The 23,914-nt window shown below is 46.3% G+C and overlaps 1 long non-coding RNA gene across 1 annotated transcript; it reads right to left on the minus strand.

Annotated features, from left to right (window-relative positions):
- Positions 1 to 19,121: 19,121 nt before the first annotated feature.
- LOC138850434 (uncharacterized) lies at positions 19,122 to 23,840 on the minus strand. The gene is made up of 3 exons (XR_011390182.1): positions 23,324 to 23,840; positions 22,269 to 22,434; positions 19,122 to 19,350 (listed from the first exon to the last, which is right to left on the minus strand). It is a non-coding gene; the product is annotated as an uncharacterized lncRNA (long non-coding RNA).
- Between the last annotated feature and the right edge of the window lie 74 nt (positions 23,841 to 23,914).

Consider the following 23,914-nt stretch of genomic DNA (forward strand, 5'->3'; position numbering starts at 1 on the left):
TTACTCTCCAAAAATCATGTCTTTCTCACACGCAAATCCTAACCTCTCCAAGACACTTAATCAATTCTGCATCTGCTCTAAATCCAAAAATCCCATCTAAACCAGATACAGCTGAGACTTGGGCTATAATTTATCCTGGGGAATGTTTCCTCTCCATTTATGAGCCAACTACCAAAATCCAATGGTAGGAAAGGCATAAGCAAGCTATTCCATTCCAAATCAGAGAAACTGGAAAGAAAAAAGAAGTCACAGATTTCAAACAAATCCAAAACCCAGCAGGGAAAATCCTACTCTGTGGGGATAACTCAAGAATAGCCCTCTTTGGTTGGGTCTTTGTCTTTGATGACCCCTGCAGTTAAGGTCTGTTTCCCTTCATTCTGCACAGGAATCAGTTGCCTTGGGTCTCTCTCATCTGGGTTTGTGGAAATGGCAATCCTACTGGTCTCTGTACCTGTGGCTCTGCCCTCAATATCATTCTTCCTTATTTATTTACTTATTTACTTATTTATTTGAAAGTCAGGGCAAGAGAGAGAGAGACAGAGAGACAGAGAGAGAGAATCTTCCATCTGCTGGTTCACTCCCCAGATAAGCACAACAGCCAAGAGTGAATCAGCCTAAAGCCAGGAGCATAGGCATCAGGGACCCAGGTACTTGGGCCATAATCTGCTGCCCTCCCAGGCACTTTAGTAGGAAGCTGGGTTAGAAGCAGAGGAGCTGAGAATTCATCTGGCTCTCCAGTAGGATGCAGGTAGGCTAAAGTAGAATAAGAGGAAAAGATGTAACATAAAAACACTAGTGATGGGGTCAGCACTGTGGCTAAGCCTCTGCCTGTGGTGCTGGCATCCCATTTGGGTACCCGTTTGTGTCCCGGCTGCTGCATTTCTGATCTAGCTCCCCACTAATGGCCTGGGAAGGCAGTGGAAGATGACCCAAGTGCTTGGGCCCCTGTACCCATGTGAGAAACCCTGAAGAAGCTCCTGGCTCCTGGCTTAGGATCAGTTCAGTTTGAGCAATTGCAGCCATCTGGGGAGTGAACCAGTGAATGGAAAGACCTTTTTTCTCTTGCTCTATGCCTCTCAAATAAATAAATAAATAAATAAATCTTTAAAAAAGTACTAGTTATAGGAAATTTGCTATAATTATCTTGTACTAACAAGATAACAAAATAGGCCCCCCCCCACACACCCCTAAAGAATAAAGAAAATAAAGAAAAACCTCATTAGTCAAAGAGATACGACAATCTTAAATGTGTACAAGAATTTGAAAATACCTGGATGGGGCCGGCGCCATGGCACTAGGTTAATCCTCCACCTGCGGCGCCGGCATCCCATATAGGTGCCGGTTCTAGTCCTGGTTGCTCCTCTTCCAGTCCAGCTCTCTGCTGTGGCCTGGGATAGCAGTAGAAGATGGCCCAAGTGCTTGGGTCCCTGTACTCACATGGGAGACCAGGAAGAAGCACCTGGCACCCGGCTTTGGATTGGCGCAACTCCAGCCGTAGCGGCCATTTGGGGAGTGAACCAACAGAAGGAACACTTTTCTCTCTGTCTCTCTCTCTCACTGTCTGTAACTCTACCTGTCAAATAAATAAATAAAATCTTTTTTAAAAATTTGAAAAAAGAAAATATCTGGAAAAATCAGATATGACAATGAAGGGAAATAGACAAATTGACTTTTAAGAGGTTGAATCTGTCCTATCTTAGTCATCAATGCAAGTGGAAAGCCAGTGGGGATATAGAATATTTGAACTACCACAAAGCTTTAAATACTGTGATTTATGGGACAATATTCCCACAATGGCAGGCATCACTGTCTTTTTCAAAAGAGTCTACAACATTGATTCAATTGAGAGATGGAGAGAGTTAGACAGAGAGCAAGTGGGAGACAAATAGTTCCCACTCATTGGATCCCCAGCCGAATGCCCACTATGGCCTGGGAAGAGGGGCAAAGCTGAGAGCTGGGAACTCAAACCAGGTCTCTCACAAGGGTGGCAATGGTGCAGTCACTTAACTGAGCTGTTGCCACTGGGTCCCACTATCCACATTAGCAAGAAGCTTGAGTCGGGAGCCAGAGCCTGGCATCAGATATAGGCACTCTGGTGTAGGATATAGCACCCTCACTTGCAGCTCACCCACTTGGACAAATGTTGCCCCACACAAATTCTTTTAATTTGAGTGTTCAACATTCACTCAAATAAACCATAAGCTGAGTCATGAAACAAATCTTCACAAACTGAATACAAGTGAAATCATGCAGAATATGTTTCCTGAATACAAAAGGATTAAATTAGAAATTAGTAACCAAAAATCACCTGGAAAATCCCTAGACATATGGAGGCTGTCTAACTCAGACAGGAAATTGGACAGAAAATTAGAAAACATTTTTTGAATGAAATGGAAACAGAAACAGAACAAATCGAAATATTTCTCAAGTGCTTTGAGGAAAATGTAGACTTCAGAAGCTTCTGTTAAAAGATGAAAAATATCTAAAGTCAGTTATCTAAGCTTCCACCTTAAAAAGATATGAAAAAGGATGGCCATTTAGCCTGGCAGTTAAGAGTCTTCTGGAGATGCCCTGGTCCCATGGCCAAATGCCAGGGTTCCTGCTGAGGCACACCCTGGGAGGCAGCAGGTGATGGCTCAAGTGTTTGGGTTCCTGCCACCCAGGGGGAAGACCTGGATGGAGTTCTCAGCTCCCAAGTCAGCCTGGCCCATTGTGTGCATCGCAGAGTGAACCAGTGAATGGGAGCTCTCTCTCTCTCAAATAGATACAAAAAGAAGATTATGTAAGACCAAAGGAAGTAGAAGGCAACAAAAAGGAATCAACAAAATAAATAAAAATAAAACCATGGATAAAACTTTAAAATTCTAATTTAAAAACATAACTTTTTTGATAACTCTATGGTGAGTGAGCTAGAGCAAGAAATAGAGAAGCCTCAAAATCAATAACATAATGAAAGAGGGACCATTACTTCGTATTGGGTGGGGTTTATTATGAGCAACTTTGTGCAATAAATTCAAAACCTCAGATAAAATGGGAAAATTTCTTGAAAGATAAAAATCCACAATTGCTCACTTAAAAAGAAAGAATCTGAGTAGTCCTATATCACAGTGAGATGGAACTCTTACTTTAAAAGCTTCCCTAACCATGTGGTCCCAATGACTTTGCTCATTATTTTTATAAAACATTTAAGAAAAAATAATGGCAAATAGCACCAGTTTTACACAAAATATTTCAGGGTGAACATTTGATGTAACAGTTAAGATGCCACTTGGAATATTTGCATCTCATATCAGAGAGCCTGTGTCCAAATCCTGACTCTGCTCCCAATTCTAGCTTCCAGCTAATGTGCACCCTGGGAGGCAGCAGGGAATGGCTCAAGGAATTGTGTCTCTGCCTTAATGTGGAAGATCTGAACTGTGCTCCCAGCTTCTGGCTCCAGCCTGACACAGCCCTGGCTATTGTAGGCATTCGGAGAGTGAATCAGTAGATGGGATTTCAAATTCTCCCTCTCCCTCTGTGTCTTTCTCTCCCTCTCCTTCTTCCTCTTCTTCTCCCTCTCCCTCTTCCCTTCCCCCTAACTCTCCCTCTCCCATTCAAAAAATAAATAAATACATAAATAATTTTTTAAATTTTTCAGAGAATTTAGGGGGAAAACAGTCTCTAAATAATTGCATGAGACCAGAAAACCCTTGATGATGAAACTGAACAAAATTCAAGAAAAGCAAAAACTAGGTTAACATCCTTTGTGAACATGGGCACAAAATAGTTAACAAAATATTAACAAGTTGAACCCCACAATATATAAAAAGATAGTGCATCTTGACTAATTGGGATGGCAATATTAGTTTAACATTCAAAAAATCAATGTAACTCAGCATGTTAACAGAATAAAAGAGAAAACCCTTAAGATCATTTCAAAAGATACTAAAAGAGCATTTGAAAATTTCAAAACCTATTCATGATATAATCTCTCAGCAAACTAAGAATAAAATGGAACTTGCTCCACCTGATAATGGGCATGTATGAAAGAAATCTCACTGTCAAGAGACTAGATGCTTTGCTCCTTAAATTCAGGGCAAGACAAAAATACATCTACGCTCCCCCCCTTCTTTTCAACATTTTGCTATTGGTTCCAGGCAGTAGCAAACAACACAAAAATATTACGAAAGGCAGAAGTTGACACCATCTCTAAGTAGAAAATCCTAAGCAATCTACCAAAAAAAAAAAAAAAAGCCACTAGTAGTACTAAAGGGGTTTAGGAAGGTCAGAATAAAAAATAGATTAGTATTACTTGTTTTTTTTTTTTTAAAAAAGACTTATTAATTTATTTGGAAGCCAGAGTTACACACAGAGAGAAGGAGAGGCAGAGAGAGAGAGGTCTTCCATCCAACGGCTCACTCCCCAGCTGGCCGCAACGGCCGGAGCGGCACCAATCCAAAACCAGGAACCAGGAGCTTCTTCCAGGTCTCCCATACAGGTGCAGGGGCCCAAGGACTTGGGCCTTCTTCTACTGCTTTCCCAGGCCACAGCACAGTGCTGGATCAGAAGTGGGGAAGCCAGGACTCGAACTGGTGCCCATATAGGTTGCTGGCTCCACAGGTGGCATTTTACACACTATGCCACAGCACTGGCCCCTAGTACTACTTCTATAAACTGCCTATATTTAGTTAAAATAAGAAAAGCATACAATTTACAACAGTACAATAAGCTAACTACTTAAGGATAGATTTAATAAACTATGTTACAGAATTGCAAGCTAAAAACTGCAAAATAGAAAGTGAAGAACTAAAAAATGGAGAGATACACAAAAGAAACAACTATGAAAGAAGAAACTAGTCCATATCAACATTAAAAATCTTTGAAACACTATTAACGAAATGAAAAAGTATTAGACTGGGAGAAAACGTTTACATGCTGTATCTAATAAAGGATTTGCATCCAGAATATGGGAAGACTTCTTATAACTCAATAATAAGACAAAAACTCAGTAAAAATGTTGGATGCTTTCTCAAAGACAGATAATGGACAATAGAGATGAAAGGATGCTGACATTATTATTTACCATGAAAACATAAATCACAAGGAGACACCTCTGCATATCCACAAGAATAGCTAAAATTATCAAGACCGATAACACCAAGTGTTGACTAGGATATGGAAGAATTGCAGCTTTATAGATTATATGAGAAGGTACAACTACTGTGAAAAATACTTTGGTCTCGTGGTTGAGAGGCTAGTTGGGACGCTGTGTCCCATCTCAGAGCACCTGGGTTCCATGTCTGCCTTTGGCTCCTGACTCCAGTTTCTGCCAGTGCAGCTGCTGGGAGGCATCCGTGCATACATGGAGACCTGAGATGAGTTGCCAGCTCCTGGCTTCAGTCCTGGCTATTGTGGGCATTTGGGGAATAAATCAACAGAGTAGTTCATTCTCTCTTTCTCTCTCTCCCCCCTCCCCATTAATTAATTAATGTATTTTAAAAGAAAATAGTTTGGAAATTCCTTATAATGTAAAACCTCTCGTACCATATGACTTAGCAACTCCACTTCTAGGTGTTTACCTAAGAGACATGAGTGCATTTGTCCATTCAAAGACTTGTACTTAAATGTTCATAACAGCTTTATTCATATGAGCCATTAATTAGAAACAACCCAAATATCCAATTTCAGGAAAATTGCATACTCATACAGTTATGAAAATGATTGAATGACTACTAAACACAGTATGAATGAATATTGATTGAAACTTCTCACAGAAGAATGCACACAGATTGGAGTGATTTCAGTCCACATAAAAAGTGTATGAACATATACATCGTTTATGTATCCATGGGTGTGGGAGAACGATAAAGAAAATCATGAGAACACAGCACAGTGGTTCCCTGTGAGAGGGTAAGGAGGGAATATGGCCCTGTAGTGAGGCACACAGGAGGAGTCAAAATATTGGCACTAGTTATTTCCTTTGTATGAATATGATATGTACATTTAAACATTTTTAATTATATAACACTTCCATGATGGACCTGGAACTTGAACCGATCCTCTTGGCCTCTGAGACCCTTGAGTTTATAGATCCTGGGCACAGAGAGAGAAACAGACTTTACCACTCTGCCTCCAGGTGGGAGCTGAATGGAGATGCAGAGAGTGCAGCAGGCTGGGGAGACCTCACCCTCCTATCTCCCTTATCTGTGCATATGGTTGACGTCCTCTGTCTCTCCTCTCTATACCAGGACATCAGACTGCAGATTAGAGTCTACACCAGTTTACAAAAAGGTTTTTTCTCTCTTGTAGCAAAAGTAAGAGATAGTGAGGGTTGTGACTATTCCAGATCATGATCAAACTACATGGCTGGATGTAGGCAGTGGGAATCTATTAGTCAGCTTACTGTTACCACAATGAAACACCTATGGCCAGCTGCTTGTGAAGGAAAGAGGTTGGTTTCAGTGTGTGGTTTTGGAGAGTCACAGTCCAAGGTCAGGGCCCCACTGGTTTGGCATCTGGTGATGGTGTTCTTGCTGGAACAATCTGAAAACAGCACAGAACATTGCATGGCAAGAGGGAGCACACAGAGAAGCAACCACATACAAAGCCAGGAAGCAGACACAGCGGCCAGGTCCAGCTCAGCTTCTGCAGCCAGTGCTCTCAAGAGAGCTGCCTCGGGAGGGCACGCCCCCAGTGACCCAAGGACCTCCCACAAAGCTCACCTCTTAAACACCACAATGCTTTTCCACTCTCTGAGTACTGTTTGTTGGTGTCTTTGGGGACTAAACTTCTACATGAGTTTGGGAGCCAGATTCCTTTCAAACCATAGCAGGATCTCAAGGGTAATCAGTCTGTGATATGAACAGTATTTTGGGGCCCCTTCCCTAAACTCGGGCAGGTGGAAAACCACTCTGAAACGAAGTGAGGTCTTGAAATTTTCCATGGAAAAGATCATTTCCATGCCACTAGCCTTCCTGGTTGGCATGAGGGGTCTGTCATTTATTTCTCCCCCAGGACTGTATTAAAATGCATATTCTGTGCCTTGAACAACCTGGTGGTCCTCTCCTATTAGCACATCTGTAAGGACATCTATAAGGATGACCTCCAATCTCTTTTAGAGACTCTTCTGTTATCCATTTGTTAGTCCTACAAACTGCAGGATCTGTCTCAGTGGATGAGGAACAAAGATGATCAGAGTATCTTGGCATAATGATCTTTTAAAGAGGAAAAAAAAAACCAGATGGACATGTAATGGCAACACATTGACTTTTTTGCAAAGTGAATTTTGTAGCAAAATTGGACCTAGCAAACTGTTGGACTCCTGGGGAGTGAGGAGGTGACATTTGAGACGGGGCTCAAAAGCAGGGTAGAAATTTGCCAGTGAGAGAGGTGGAGGCAGAGAAGGTGTGGGGTGTTCTGGTGTTCTCTACGAAACAAAAAGATACCCGCAATGGGAGCCTAGATCCATGTGGGAAGATTGTGCGCACAGAGAGCCATTAAGAGTGCTTGAAGGGGCATGAAGTTCAGAGTTTAAGTATCAGGCACTTATTCCCAGCCCAAGAATCCCTAGAGACTTTCTCAGAGCCATGAAGTTATATGAAAGTACACCTCAAGTTCTGTGCGTTGAGCATTTCCCCTTGAATGGACAAATACTGAAAACACCTCCACAACTATTTTTAAATTTAAATAAATATTGCAGTGCTTTTTAGAGCTTGGATGCATTTACAAGTCATAGGGGATGGCCATTCAGCCTAGTGGTTAAAATGCATATAAAGATGTCTGTGTCCCAAACTGAAGTACCGGGGTTCAGTACTGATGCAGCTCCTGACTGCAGCTCCCCACTCTTGCAGACCCTAGGAGGCAGAGCTGATGGCTCAAATCATTGTCTTCCTACAACTTCTGTGGGAGATTTGCACTGAGTTCTCAGCTCCCACCTTTAACTCGGACCAGCTCTGGTTGTTGCAGACATTTGGGGAATGAACCAACACATGGAGAGTTCACTCTCTGCCTCTCTTTCTCTGTGTCTCTTTCTTCCTCTCTCTAATGAATAAATAAATAAAATCATTGGTTTTTTGGGGCATCATGTGTTTTCCCAACTGACAGTCGCTAATAGCACTTGTCCTGCTGCCATCTTGGACTGAGACGTGGGGAGATGTCTAGGAACATTTTCAATCTCAAAGGTCAGGGGGGATTGTCTTCCTAATTGAAGTCTGGGCATTCTCTAAAGCAATGAGGAAAAATGAGACAATTTTGGGCAGGGTCAGGACATAATCATGTTTCTGTTTCAGAAAGGTCACATTAGCCGCCAGGGAGGCAAGATGGATCACAGTGCAGGAACCACCAGTCTGTGGACTTGTGCGGTGACGAGGAAGGGAGGGGCGGGGCCCTGAGTCAGACAGATGGCAGCAAGGGTGAAGAGAGAGAGGCGGAGAAAGGTACAGTCGGTGGAGCCTAATGACGGACTGGATTCAGGAGGGGGAAAGCGAGGGCTCAGCCTGACTCCAGGGTTCTCACTGACAGTGCGGATGCCACCCATCAAGGCTGCCTGCACTGCCTCCTGTCACCCTCGCAGACCCCCGGTACAGGGGTCCCATCGTCGACCCATTCTTAGCTGCTAAGTTCTCAATTTAAAAAAAGAAAAAAAGCCTTGGAAGTTTGACTAAACATTTGAGACATAGGGAGTAGAGTGTGAAGGTGTGGCTGTGGGTGGGTCTCTTAGGAGGAGTGCAGGTTCCCCAGTGCAGGTGAGTGGGGCTGAGCCATTACCCAACGGGCACATACCTGCAGGTCCCCTGGCTTCTCTGTTGACTGCTCCCATTGGTCAGCTGCAGGCTGACCGAGGGTTCTGAAGCCAGGGCTTTGACTGGAGAACTTGCACACGGCTTCACAGCTTGCAAATGGCAGGGAAAGGATTCTAATACTATTACTACTAATAAGAAACACTTACGGTGTGCCTACGAAGTGTCAAAAACTGTTCTCAGTTCATACCATGCATGAATTCATTTAGTAAACCTCCTAGCCCAATGAGGTAGGTGGTATCACCATACTCTTTTTGCAGATGTGAAAACTGAGGCCCACGGAGATTAACCACCTTGTCCAAGATGCACCATGGCAAGTGAGGAAACCAGGAGTTAGATTCCAGCCATCGGGCACTAAAGCCTGCTTGCTCAGCCACTGCTCAAGTACCCTGCGTGTCCAGGTCTGGAGACTGAGCGTGTTTAACTCCTGAACCATCCTCCCCCGACCCAGGAGGGAGCCCAGGCATATCGGGAGATGCTGAAGCCATGCAAGTTCAAGGCGCTGGGCAGGTGCCTGTGGGCTGGGTGGGCCTCTGGATGCAGGGGCCCTGGCAGGGGGAGGGGTGGCTCCACTGGCTCTGGATGGAGGCAGACAAGGGGTGGAGAGATTGCAAAATTCCACAGGGGCTGGAGCAAAGGCGCGGTGGTGGGAGGGGCTCAGAGACTGCAACGGTGGTGGGATGGGGAGCACGAAACTTGTTGGGATTCTGTGGGGACACTTCACAGGAAGAGTCAGACTTTCTGGTTCTTGTGAAATTGATTTCATTCCTATGTCTTAAGTTTGTGCCAGGATGTTATTTCTCAGTTGAATTCCTTTGACTACTTCTATCTCCAAATTACACTCTCATCTTCCTCCTGTAGCTGCACATTCATTCCCACTGCAAACAGGGACTGTAAGCAGCCGAGCCTTGTTTCCTGTAGGCTAAACACGCTGTCTGCCTGTTGCCTGTGACCCAGAAAAGGCGCCTCCTCTGACACCGGCAACCCGTGTTAAGTCAGACCTGCTCCCTCCACCAGGCACCGGCTGTGCTCTCTTTAAAATTTCCATTTGCCTCATTAACTCTTCACTCTAGAGTCCTGGGTTTTTGTTGAGTGGTAGGAATCCAGGGATACTAAAGTTTAGAAGTTCTGGCAGCACTAACCTGTGCTTTCTGCCTTTGCCCTCAGCCACCAGCCCTGGGGCAAGGCTGCGTCCTACTTCAGCCTACTTTCCCCAGAGGCTCCGAGAAGCAACTTCTGATAGAATCAGCCTCTGGAAGGAGCAGAAGGGAAGGGTAGAGGGGGTGCATGCTTCGGGAGCCCCAGTCTGTAGCTTGCAAATAATCAGTGTTCTCCCATTTAATATTCACTTTACTACCAGATTCTGGACTCCATGCCAGGGTCTTTCTATACCATAGCAGACTTTTTTTTTTTTTTTAAGATTTATTTATTTATTTGAAAGTCAGAGTTATACAGAGAGTGGAGAGGCAGAGAGAGAGAGAGAGAGGAGAGAGGTCTTCCATCAGCTGGCTCACCCCCCCCCCCAATTGGCAGCAATGGCCGGAGCTGTGCCGATCCGAAGCCAGGAGCTTCTTCCAGGTCTCCCACATGGGTGCAGAGGCCCAAGGACTTGGGCCATCTTCTTACTGTTTTCCCAGGCCATAGCAGAGAGCTGGATCAGAAGTGGAGCAGCCGGGTCTCGAACGGGCGCCCATATGAGATGCTGGCACTTCAGGCCAGGGCATTAACCTGCTGCACCACAGTGTCAGCCCCCCGACCATAGAGGTCTTTAAAAATACAAGTCTGGGCCACTCACTGCCCTGCTGAAAACCAGGCAAGAGTTTCCAGTTATTCTTGGGATGAAGTTCCAATTAGGGTTCTTAGCATGGTTTATAAGCCTAAAGGTGGTGCGGTCCCTGACTACGAATATAGCCTCATTGCAGCCCTTCCTCCTTCTAACTTCCCTCTGATGTTCGACCTTCAGATCTCAGTTAAGGATCCACAGCACGTGGGAGGACAGAGAGTGCAGTGATTTCCCTTGTGGCCTCCAAGGACAAACTGCGTGCACATCCCAGCTCAGAACTTCATTGGCCCAGCGTGGAGCAGGTGCCTATCCATAAGCCAACCACTAGTCGGGGTGATGGGGTATGCTAATTGGCTAAGCCAAGCTCCCAGTGCTGCCTTCTAGGGTCCAGGAGAGAAATCAAGTTTATTCTGGCAGCACTCTGGCCTCAGAATCAGCCCTTAAGGCATGTGGATCCGGCTGAAAAGCCCATGAGAGTATTTCAGGCATGGAAAGCCAAGACACTCTGGCAAAAAAAAAAAAAAAAAAAAAAAAAAAAACACAACACAACAACACCTAAATGAAAGATCTCTGCGATGAGATCCCAGTGGAAAGAACAGGTCATCAAAGAAGGAGGTACCTTTCTCTGAAGGGAGGAGAGAACTTCCACTCTGACTACGACCTTGTCTAAATATGATCAGAGTCGGTGAACTCAAAAGGCTTCCATAGCCTTGGCAACTCATGACTAGAGCCTAGGGTGATTACTGATGCCATGAACAAGAGTGTCAATTTGTTAAGTCAACAAAAGGAGTCACTGTGCACTTATCCCTCATGTAGGATCTCTGACCTTAATGTGCTGTACATTGTGATTTAATGCTATAACTAGTACTCAAACAGTATTTTTCACTTTGTGCTTCTATGTGGGTGCAAACTGTTGAAATCTTTACTTAATATATGCTAAACTGATCTTCTGTATATAAAGAGAATTGAAAATGAATCTTGATGTGAATGGCAGGGGAGAGGGAGTGGGAAAGGGGAGGGTTGCGGGTGGGAGGGAAGTTATGGGGGGAAAGCCATTGTAATCCATAAGCTGTACTTTGGAAATTTATATTCATTAAATAAAAGTTAAAAAAAAAAAAGGAAATCAAGTTTATTCTGGGCTAAGCAGGTGGGAGAGGTGGTTCACCCAAGCAGATCAGGGAATGCTGCCCCAAGAAGAGAGAGCACCTGCGGGAGTCACAAATGACCACTTCAGTGTCACGCTGTGTCTTCCAGACTCTGACCTGCCGTTTTCCCTCGTCCACGGTGCTTGCCTGTTCATGTACCAAGTGCACTATTATTTAATCAGCATTTTTCACAGTTCCTTCCTTACTTAGAACTTCATTTTTAAGTAAATTTATTTCCATCACTGCTGTAAATGGGAAGGCAGTATCACTTGCCATAAATAGGAGATAATCTTACTTTTTTTTTTTTTTTACAGAGAAAACAAAACCACGTTATTAAATTCCTGCTGGAGGCTGTGGCCTGCTAAAAACACCCGGAGCCTGTGGCCTTGTTCTTTGTTAAGAAGAGAGATTATCAAGTGTTAGAGAGGTGTAAAGACATACTAACACCAAACTGAGCCTTTCTCCCTGATGTAATCAGAAGGCCTAAGAAAGAATTGAAAAGGAAATTACTTTCTCACCGTGTGATTCGATGTGACGTGATGCCATACCCACATAGCATCCAGGAGTCATTTTCCGTGCCACTCGCAATCATCCGGTCTCCCCTCCTGCTACCTGCTCAGCACTTTAAACAGCACTGTCCTGGAGCGCTGGAACCCGCTCGCAATTTCTGAATGAACGGCTGAAGGCAGTGACACTGAGGACCACTTGGTCACTAGCAAGGATGGGGTACAGCTGCCTCTCCATTTGATCACCAAAACGAGCCCTCTTTGTCCCAAGTCACCGTGGGACCCTCCCTGCCTTCCTCCTCTACGCCAGGGGCTGTTCTACCAAGCTGGCCCCTGCACACTCCCACCCATGAATGACCCCTCCTTCTACCCAGCCAGCAGCCTTCCCTCCATCCCTGACACTGTCCATGTCATGGCAATCTCCCCAGCGGAGGCAGCCATGCCCACTTCCTGGGTGTTTTCTCTGATCTGCGCGTTTCTGTTCCTCTCCCCTGTAATTGCTGTACATCCCTCCACCACCATCTCCTGCCTGACCCACGCACCTGCCTCTGCACTGTCATCCTGCCTCCCCTTCGCCCTGATTTCCCAGGCCACCTTCACCTACCACTCAGAGATCTTCCAGAAAGCGCGTTGGAACTCTGTCTCCCCTGCATTAAGACTTCAGTGGTGGCTGGCGCCGCCGTAGCTCCCTAGACTAATCCTCCGCCTTGCGGCGCTAGCACACCAGGTTCTAGTCCCAATCAGGGTGCCAGATTCTGTCCCGGTTTCTCCTCTTCCAGTCCAGCTCTCTGCTATGGCCAGGGAGTGCAGTGGGGGATGGCCCAAGTGCTTGGGCCCTGCACCCCATGGGAGACCAAGAGAAGCACCTGGCTCCTGGTTTCAGATCAGCGAGGTGCGCCGGCCGCAGCGGCCATTGCGGGGTGAACCAACGGCAAAGGAAGACCTTTCTCTCTGTCTCTCTCACTGTCCACTCTGGCTGTCAAAAAAAAAAAAATGAAAAAAAAAAGACTTCAGTGGTACATTGAGGTTAGAATAAAAGCTATGGCAAGGCCTACCTGACTATGCCATCCGGACCTACCCCAGTTTCACACCTAGCCTCATGGCACCTACATCCTCTGTCCCTATTGTAGAGAGAGCTCTCTATGTAGTCCTAGGCTGGAGCATAGTGGCTCTCCAGTCCCTGGAGCCCTCTTGCCTACACTCTGATTCTGGTTTGTTCCATCTCAATCCTCAGTAATGCCTTTCCTGGCCCCCAATTATGAGGTAAACCCATTCATCATAGGACTCACCGATTCTGTTCCTTTATTGTGCTTTTCGTCATTTTAAATATATGTATTTGTACATTTGCTTAATGCCATTCTCCCCAATCACAGAAAGTTTTTTGTGTGTGTGTGTGAGAAGGGAACATATCTTTTATTCACTGACACATCCACAACCGTTAGCCCAGAGCTGGTACTCACTCATGTTTGTTGAAAAGCATAAATACATATTTTCTATAAAGCAAAGAATGGCCTTAATGTCTGAAACAGGCTTAGCGGGAAATGAGTCGCATCAGAAGAGAATTTGTGGGTGAAGCATTACCTGCACTCGGTAAATGTGTTGGTCGTGGCAAGGTTTAATTACGTGACTTACACATGTTTAAGGATGACTCGTGCTTTAGGCTCACTTGGTGGAAATAAAATCAATAAAATCTGTTCAGTTGGGGAATTCAAGGAAACACGAAGAGTTCATTCAGACTTTGAGAGAAACGGGCAGGCTAACTCCGAGGATGCAGGGCGTCCGCCTGCTTGAGACCACAGGGGTGAGGTGGGCATAGGGAATGGCCAGAGTCCACTCGGTGGTGCAGAGGGCCCTGCACAGCCGAAACCATGGGGCCCTGCCTCTTGCTAATCACACCATCCCTTACCAGCACGCGGGGCTGGCTGCGCCAAAATGGACTCCCGCTGCCTCCAACTCAACATGGGATTGCCGGGAGGCAGGAGTTGCTGAGGAAGCTAAAACCTGCCATCAAACGGGGAGGTACTGGGGTGAGTGGTGCACGCATACACTAAGCCTGCACACTGAGAATGCCTGGAGCGCCTTGCCTGCTTCTCCCTCCTGCAAGCATGTGACAATCAGCGGATTTCAAGTAAGGATTCATGAGTCCATACATCCTCCGCCAACCAGCCCACCAGCGCCCCACCCCTGCTACCAGGGAGAGAACCACAGGGAGCAGGGCGAGGAAAAGGCATTCGTCTCCAGCAGATTGGGAAAAGCAGGCGTCTTCTTCCCTTTAGACTAATAAGGCCCATAGGATCAGGAGACGTGTGTAGACAGAAGGCGCTGGATCAGTACATGAGCATGCCGCGGGTGTAGGCAGTTCAGAGTCCCTGGAAGATCCAGGTGGAATAACTCCGTGACTGCATTTGTGACAAGGGTCACCGAGGAGTCAGCGTGCCCCCCAGCACAAGGGTCCCTCGTGGGCAAACCCACGGCGTGCTGGAGCCGGCTCCCCCTGGCTTGCAAGAATCAGCTGTTAAACTTTCCTGAGTTCCGTGAACTGCTTGTTAAGCAGAGACATTATTACAAGTCAAATTCTCTAAACCTAGAATTAAATAAATTTTATTAAAAATGAAGGTACTGCTAAGAACTCATCACCTCCTAATTGTTTTACAGTTGACCACGATCCATGCTGTTGACAAGGTTTATATCTGTTCTATCCACGTGGGAGAAATACTACATCACGGTGTGTCTCCCCAGCTCAGGGTTCAATGGCATCTTGTTGCTAGCCTGCAATCGGCCAGACTGGGAGTGTTCATATCATGGAATCAGACATGGAAATGCTACAAACCAGGGCTTGTTTTATTGTGTTGTTGATTGTCTAGACCTAATAAGGGGATGGAGGAATGTTAATCATGTGCATTAAATTGAAAAGCCTGTCGTGTCTCTAAATGGGACAGAAATTGAGGAAATATCCTTCCTGTATTTGAAAAGCATTATCTAGTCCAGCAAAGCAGTTACTCACATCGTTGATGAACGGGTGGCGTTCTGGCTGGCCTTCATGCCTTCCCTCTCATCTCACTCATCACTGTATCAGCCAATGTTCCTGGCAGAACCACACGCAGCCCCCAGATGCTTCACACGTTGGCCATACGTACCAGAACTCAGCAAAAATCAAGGGAAGTGTTCTATGAGAACCAACCGGCTGGGTGGGACTGACAGTCAACAGTGTGGTGTACTTTATCATGTAAAAATTACATGCTGTACACCTCTATACCAGTGACAACTTCATCAAGAGGTCACTGGGTTCAGATTGGTGACCTTGATAATTTTACAGGAAAAAGTGCCAATGAAAGAAAACAGGAATTCATGAAACCCTAAGAGGATCTGGCAGAGAGGAAGTCACTGTTGATCTAGCCTGGCCCAGGTGCTGCAAGCATCAACCAGCTGTTCTGTGTGGGCCAGAAGAGCGGTGTCATTGGGTCTCACCATTGTCGAGATCATCATTTCTCCATTGGTGCTGCTCTGGACCAGGAGCCCCTTTGCTGGGAGGCACTGCCCTGCACACTGCAGGATGTATGCCAGCATCCCAGGCCTCTGCCCACCCGATACCGGGAGCACCTCCCCAGTCGTGGCTACCAAAACCATCTGAAGGCGTTGCCCCTGGGAGTGGTTGAAAAAAATCACAGGCTCAGATGAAACGTCACTTTAATTCCATTCAGCTCGAACAGCGCTGTCACCTGCCACGTGGAGGGACTCCCCCCACCCCCAGCCAGAGCCCCATTGCTTTAGCGGGAGTAGCTTTCTCCAGGCCTTCATTTATCCACTGAGTTGATTCTTCCCCCTACAGGGCGTAAGCGTCTTCAGTGCAGAGATTGGATCTTATCTATCTATGGGCCTGGCCCCAGGACCTCAGTAAATGTATTCAGCTGGATCCACCTGCCCACCCTGCCTGGGCGAACGCTGCCTGCTCCACACGCCTCCCGCTCACCCCTGTGCTTCAGCCCGGCTGAACAGCCTCACGCCTGCTCTCACTCCGGGACCTTTCTGAATGCTGTTCCCTGGTGGGTGTTCACTCTACCGATGCCTGATGAAGTACAACAGACGCAGCAGCTTCAGACAACACCCATGTATTATCTCACAACTTGCAGAAATCACAAGCCTAGCGTGCGGGGACAGGATCTCAGAGTCTGAAATCAAGGTGTCAGCAGATTCGGCTAGGAGCTGGGGGTCCTCCTCCAAGCTCATTCAGGCCGGCAGATTTCAGTTCCTCACTGACTGTCCACTGGGGATTGTGTTCAACTCCAAGAGGCCGCCTTCCCACTCTTGTCACAAGAGCAACTCTGTGCAAAGCCGGCAACAGAGAACTTCCCACGCATGGAACCCTCCTGGCGCACCAGCTCTCTGCCTTGGAATCACAGGAAGGGCCGTTTCCCTTGTAAGGGCTCCTGTGATGAGGTGAGAAGCCACATGAATAACTTCTAAGGTTTGTCTCCTCCTAAATTTCTTTCCCACCGTGAACCATCAGGAACTGGGACCAGGTGGGACCTTCCAATCCAGCTCCCTGCTAATGGCCTAGGAAAAGCAGTGGAAGATGGCCCAAGTGCTTAGGCCTCTGTCACCCACATGGAAGACCCAATAAAGCTACTGGCTCCTGGCTTTGGCCTGGCTGTTTTGGCCACCTAGGGAGTGAAACTGCAGATGTCTCTCTCTCTCTCTCTCTCTCTCTCTCTCTCTCTCTCTGTAACTTCCAAATAAATGAATTCTTTAAAAAAGGAGGGAGTTAGGTCTCTTCCCTCATGAATGAATCCATTCATACAATTAACGGATTAATGAACTATTGGGTCGTCTCAAGAGGGAGGCTACCAGTGGCAGCTTCGTTAGCGTGCTCGCTGTCTTTCAGCGTGAGATGTCCTGTGCCACCTCAAGACTCTGCCAGCAAGAAGCCGTAGCCAGGTGCAGCCCCACGACTTTGGGCCAGAACTGTGAGCCAGGATGAACCTCTCTTCTTTATGACTCATGCTGTCTATGGCATTGTGTTGTTAGCAACTGACAATGGACTCAAACTAAGTGAATCACACAGTGAGCTTTGTGTCATATTCAGGGTCCTCCCCTCTGAAGGAGAGGATCATGCAAGGATGTGGGCTTAGGGGACCCTCTTGGAATTCTGCTTCCTGCACCTGGACTCCCCTTCAAGTTCACTGCCCTGTTCTCTTGCCTTGTAGACCTCAGCTTAGACTCCCTTATTTAACGACCGCTGCAACTGAGGGCTTTGTAAAAACTTGCAGGATGTTTTGCACAGCATATCATATTCACTCTCTTCCGAGCACCGTATAAAGTGGACATTAATTTTACTCTCTACACTCCGAGTTGCTAATCCCTAGCTCTCTTCCCCCAGATAATCTCCATGTTAATTCTCATTCCTTTCTACTCTCCATCCAAATATCACTTCCTCTGAGAAACCCTCCTTGATGGCCTTGGGTAAAAATAGCTCATAGTAGAATATCAACCAATAAATGCAGCAAGGATGATGATGATGGAATTAGAAAATTACTATTGAGCAACCACTGTAATAGTAATTGATTCACGAATCATCAGTGATTGCTGAAACTAGTGGGTAAAATTGGATAAGGAACAGGATAATTACATAAGTTCAAAGTATCTCCTCACTCCTCAAATAATTATTAGTTACAATGGAAGAAGTGATGCTTTCTGTTGGAGAAAGCTGGCAACCAGCACCTTGACGAGGTGAGCAGCAGTGGGATAGAGCTACGTCGTGTGCCTCCTGACACAGGGTACTGAGGACACCTCACCTTCAGCAGTTTTCCTGTTGTATCAGATAAGCCCAAATTGAGGGGTCACGTGAAAAAACTAACTAGTCTTACTTTCAAAAATTTCAAGGTTATGAAAGCAAAGGAGAGCTACGGTGCTCTTCTAGATTATAGGAGATTAAAGAGATATGACAACTCAATCGAATGTACGATCCTGAGTCCTGAACCAGAGAAAAGGGGGGGAGGGGCTTTCTTACAGCTGTCAAAATTTTAATCACGTCTATAAATGAGATAATGCTATCATTGTTCATTTCCTGAGTTTCATAACCATATGTGGTTATATAAAGAAAACGTCCTTGATCTTAGAAAATACACATGAAAGTGTCTAAGCAGGGGGGTGGCGGATCGGGTCAGCAACCCACTGTTGTATCGGCAAGAAAATAAGACGACACCACAGCCAAATGGTAACGGTTAGGGACCTTGAGTGGGAGGAGGGGTGGCTCTTTATAACTTATGTATATTTGAGAATATTTCAAAATAAAATTTACCAAAAGCAGCAAAGAATATCTGAGAGTAGCTCCCATCCCGCTCTTCATCCCTAAGTGTGTTTTACTTTTCTGTGTGGTTTCTTATCATCACTGGCTACTGCATGTACTGTGTTTTGCATTCACAACCACCACAGAAAGCAGGCACTGCGATCCTCCCCTGCCTCCCAGTTCTTACTGCCCGGAATATGTGGCTGCGACTCCCTCACATCTTTCTGCTCTACACTGAGACACCCCTGGTACCAGCAGCAGTGTTCGTGCCTTCCTTGACTGGGCCTCACCCGCTGTGAGACGGGGACTTTGCTGGGTTCGCTGCTGATTCCTCAGCATCTTCCACAGTACCTGGGATGTAGTAGATACTAAATAATATGTGTTGAATGAAGCATCTTCACTTTAGAGAGGTAGTATGACTAGGATTTGCATGCAGGCAGGATGATTTTAGAACCAGGAACGGCTGTGCTCTATTGGCCCTGCTTTTTCAGAAAGCCCCTTGACTCCCCTTCGATTACAACAGGACTACTGGGATAGCTTCTGAATCGGCCCCTAATACCCTCACCTTTGGGGATTTATGCCTTTAGGTGCTCCCCTCCCCTTGAGCATGGGCTAGATCCTAGATCCTGCAATTCGCCTTTAATAAATGCACTATGGCAGAAGTGTGGGTTGTTGCTTCCACGAGCAGCCTGGTCCCAAGAAGACTGTGACTTCCCTGGCACAGCAGACTCTCACTGGCACTGCTTCTTGCCTTTTGCTTGTTGACTGCTATGTCCTAAGATGCTCTATGGAGAGGCCCATGTGACAAGAATCCAAGCAAGGCCTCCGTTCAGTGGTGTGAAGGAATCTGGTCCTGCCAACAAATACAGGGGCAGTCACTTTGGAAGAAGATCCTCCCCAACCAAGCCTTCTGATAAGACCACAACCATGCTAAAACCATGAAACAGCTGGCACCACGACTCACTTGGCTAATCCTCCACCTGCGGTGCCAGCACCCCGGGTTCTAGTCCCAGTTGGGGCACCAGATTCTGTCCTGGTTGCTCCTCTTCCAGTCCAGCTCTCTGCTGTGGCCCGGGAAGGCAGAGGAGGATGGCCCAAGTGCTTGGGCCCCTGCACCCGCATGGGAGACCAGGAGGAAGTACCTGGCTCCTGGCTTCAGATCAGCGGAGCGCGCCAATCGCAGTGCACAAGCCATGGCGGCCATTTGGGGGAGCTGAACCAACGGAAAAAGGAAGACCTTTATCTCTGTCTCTCTCTCACACTGTCTAACTCTGCCTGTCAAAACAAAAACAAAAACAAAAACAAAAACAAAACACCCTGAAACAGAGGACCCAGCTAAGCCATGCCCAAGTTCCTGACCCACGGAAGCCTTAAGACCACAAATGCTGCTGTCTTGAGCCACTATGTGTCGCAATAATTTGTTACATAACAAGAAGTCACTTCTATTCCAACCCTCTGTGCCTGTACTACTACACAATTTTGTGTGGTATTTGCCTATGTCTCACTCCTCCTCATTGACTGTAATGTAGATTCTAATGGGCACAGAGTATCATTTGTTTACCATTTTATCCGTGGGTCTTAGCACAGTCCCTATCTTGTAGCTGAAGCTCATTAAGTGTTTAATGAGTCTGTCATTAGAAATAAATCATAGGGGCTGGTGTTCTGGTGCAGTGGGTTAAGCTGCTGCTCAGGGTGCTGATGTCCCTTATAGGTGCTGGTTTGGGTGCCAGCTGCTCCATTTATGATCCAGCTCCCTGCTGACGTGTCTGAGAAGGCAACAGAAGATGGCCTAAGTGCCTGGGCCCTTGACACCCATGTGGGAGACCCAGAGGAAGCTCCTGGCTCGGGGCTCACAGCCATTTGGGGAATGAACCAGCAGATGGAAGATCTTTGTCTTTCCTCGCTCTCTTTCTCTCTGTAACTCTTTCAAATAAATGAATAAATCTTTAAAAAAGAAAGAAATTATAGAAGAGTTTATACATTAACCCATGAATTTGGTCAATTCTAAGGTCCTGGTGAAGTTCTTGGATTTGCAAAGTTCAGAGCTCCCTTCCCCACGGCTGTGCCCTCTGTGAACCCCACCTGGGTGGCGAGCTGGTCCCTAGACAAGAACTCAGCTTCTCGAATGCCATGATTCGGGAAACTAGCGCTTGTAACATGAAACCACATGAGAGGGCAAAGTGACCTGTCTATCACCTGTTCTAATTGATAGACCTCTAAACCTTTCAAGGAAAACCAGTTCTTCTCCTTCCTTTAAACTACGCAAAGATTCAGCCATAAAATGTTGGCTTAGAGTAATCACACCCTGGATCAATGACTTCTTTTTTGAGTTTTTTTTTTTTTTTTTTAAATCCCCTCTAACATGTTCATTTTAATTTTAAAAATGCTATTTTAAATGGTAGGGAGCCTTTTAATTCTCCACTCTGGGTTATAAAAAAATAATAGATAGGCAGAAATGTGTTATTAAAGCTATTTTTCTTGGTGTTCTGGTAATTTAATAAACTGCTGAAGCTGAGCCTCGCGACTTTATGATGCAGCAAGTGGAGGGCTTGTCCGTTGATGAATAGTTTCTGACCGTCTCCCACCCAGCCCCCTGCTCGCTGGAGGGAGTTTTGAAGGACGACGGGTGCTGTCTGAAGATTGAGGATAATCTGGAGCAGCATCCAGCGGCAGTGCCTTGTCCGAGAACATGAACATCCAGGAGTGCACACGTTCTCCTCTCTAAGGCTGAGGGTGCCCGTGTGCTGGTTGAGGTGAGTCTCAGAAGGCAGCTTTCAAAGTGGCCGCTTCCACATTTGACAACCTCATAGCATTTCACCAGCCCCAAGAAGTTTCTTTATCAAGGTTGCCGGGCTGCCACAAGCAGAGTACCAGAGACTGGGTGGCTCCAACAACAGACATCCTTTTCCAGTAGTTCTAAGGGCTGGGAAAATCAAGAACCAGAGGCTAGCAAACGGCTCCACTGAGGCCTCTGCTCAGCGTGTTGGTGACCACCATCCACTCTTTGTGTACACACCCTTTTAGAGAGAGCAAGCTCTCTGGCAATTCCTCATATAAAGACGCTAACACAATCTTGAGAGCCCCACCTTCTTGACCTCACACAATCCTAATTATCTCCCAAGGAATCCATCTGCAGATAACAGCACGCTGAGATGCAGGACCTCACCAGACGGGGAAGGACACAGATGTGCAGCCCCCAACAGAGGTGTGCCCAACAGCAGCAGCTGCCTCGAGTTTTCCATTTTCCCAACACTTGCAAAACCCAGCCTCACGGTGCCTCCATAGCACACCAACCCCAGTAGGCTGGTGCCACTCCCTGCCTCAGAGACGTGGGTCCCTACCCCCACAGCACCTCCTCTGAGTCCAGAGACTCTAGCACCAGTCAGACAGCCCCTGCTCCCAGGATCCACACATCCAAGTTTGGGCCCCTCAACACACCTCCTCGGGCTTCCTAAGTGTGCAGGAGTCTGCATTCTTCCCTCTGAGAGCTAGCTGCTTCTGGAAGTTGCTACTTCTATGCTACTCAAATTTTTATGCTTTCAGTTCTCCAGTGAAAAATTAGCATTTATCATAAATTCCTTCTGTTAAAATAACTGAAGTCACTTCTGTCTTCAGCCTACATGGTTGGTAGTGGGGACTTGCCCCTATTCATTTGACAGACAGATACAATCCTGGAAATATATACACAGGCCACTTTTAGCCCTGTCTGGGACCTTTTCCCCCCTGGGGAAGTGAAGCAAACAGTAAATATGCTTTATTTATGCGACTGACCCCATTAAGCCAATTCTCTCCTTCTCCTTTTGTAAACATCTGGGCAGTATGGTTGTGGAAAGAAAAATCTTCCTTGTTGAGAAGTCTTTCTTCTTTCTTGTTAATTAGCTCTGTGAGGGCAGAGAATCTGATGGCCCATCTGTGTAACTCAGCACTTAGCCAACGCCTGGTGCAAGGGAGGCATTCAATTAATGTCTATTAAGTAATTGAATGAATAAACAGAAGGATGAATGGAGGACTAGACAAATGTGTGGGTGGGTGGATGGATGGATGGATGGATGGATGATATTACCTGATCTCAAAAACAACTAGTACTAGAAAGAAGAAAGCCTTCTTGAAAGAATGGTCTTTTCTTTTTTGGATATGTTAATTTGGATTAGGATTGGATATGTATAAAAAAAATCCAAAATAACAATGGCATTTTAAAGAAGTTCACCTTCCACTCATGTAAACAAAGCCCAGGGACAGGCAGTCCTGGCTTTGTCTGGGCACCTCCACACTCCACAAGGCTTGGCTCCTCCTTCTCATCACTCTATCAAACTTAGAATCACATATCACAGTTCTGCCTACAGCCAGTTTGACCAGAACTAAGTGACACATTCTGCATCGTCATGGGTTGATGTGAAAGCAGTTTCTATTGCTAAGGAGAAAAGAGGCACTGCATATTTGGTACTTGCTGGCATCCCCTACCATACCCATGAGCCAGTGGCACAGAGGTGAAGATGCCCTCGCAGGGGGCGGAGCCGTGCTGGAGGACCTGAGGTTCCCAGAGGAGGAGCACAAAGGCTGCGCGTGCGCCAACTTCTGCACTTCCACCCTGCCTCTCTGCCTGCGGAAGTATCCACTGCTGTCCCTCCCAGCCTCAGCCTCTGCTTCTCAACTCTCTTGACAGTGGCTTAATACTGGAAAATGTCATATAAGTCTTAGCTGTCTGAAAACTTAATAGCCATTAACCATAAGATAAAATTTCAATAAAGTTCATTCACTCTGGGCTGTGTCACTAGAGACAGAAACAGGAGGTCAAGAGAATGAAAATGTGTGCTTGAGTCACTCACCACGCGACCTTCAATAAGAGGCTTAATCCTTTCAAGCCTCAGTTTCTGCATAGGTAATAAATTCATATATATCTTGTAGGGTTATTATCAACACTAGATAAGAAAGGTGACATTAAGCATCCATCCCTGGAATGTTGATTGGAAGCTTAGTCCATCTTGTTGCCATAGTGAAATACCCAACAGCGGGTCATGTGTCAACAAAAGAGGTGTATGTGGTTTATGATTCTGGTGGATAGAAAGTTCAGATAGCATGACACCACCATCTGACTGTGTCCCAACTTGGTAAAGAAGCAGGAATGGAACTGGCTGCAGGCGGAAGGGGTCCAAGTGCAAGCAAGGACGCAGAAGACCTGAGAGGAGCCAGCTCACCCTTGGACAGCAACCCACTCTCTCAGCAACTAATCCTGTACCATGAGACCCAAGCCACTCCAGCAGACAGCATTTTTCATCCACGATGGGGGAGCCCCCAAAGCCTAGTCACCTTCCACTGGGCCCCATCTCTAATAGGTCTTATGGCCTCAACCCTATCATATTGGGGACCAAGCTTCCAGCACATAAATCCTTCTGGAGCATCCAAACCATAGCAGCAGT

The sequence above is a fragment of the Oryctolagus cuniculus genome, chromosome 7 (genome assembly GCF_964237555.1).
Source record: "Oryctolagus cuniculus chromosome 7, mOryCun1.1, whole genome shotgun sequence".
Taxonomy (NCBI): Eukaryota; Metazoa; Chordata; class Mammalia; order Lagomorpha; family Leporidae; genus Oryctolagus; species Oryctolagus cuniculus.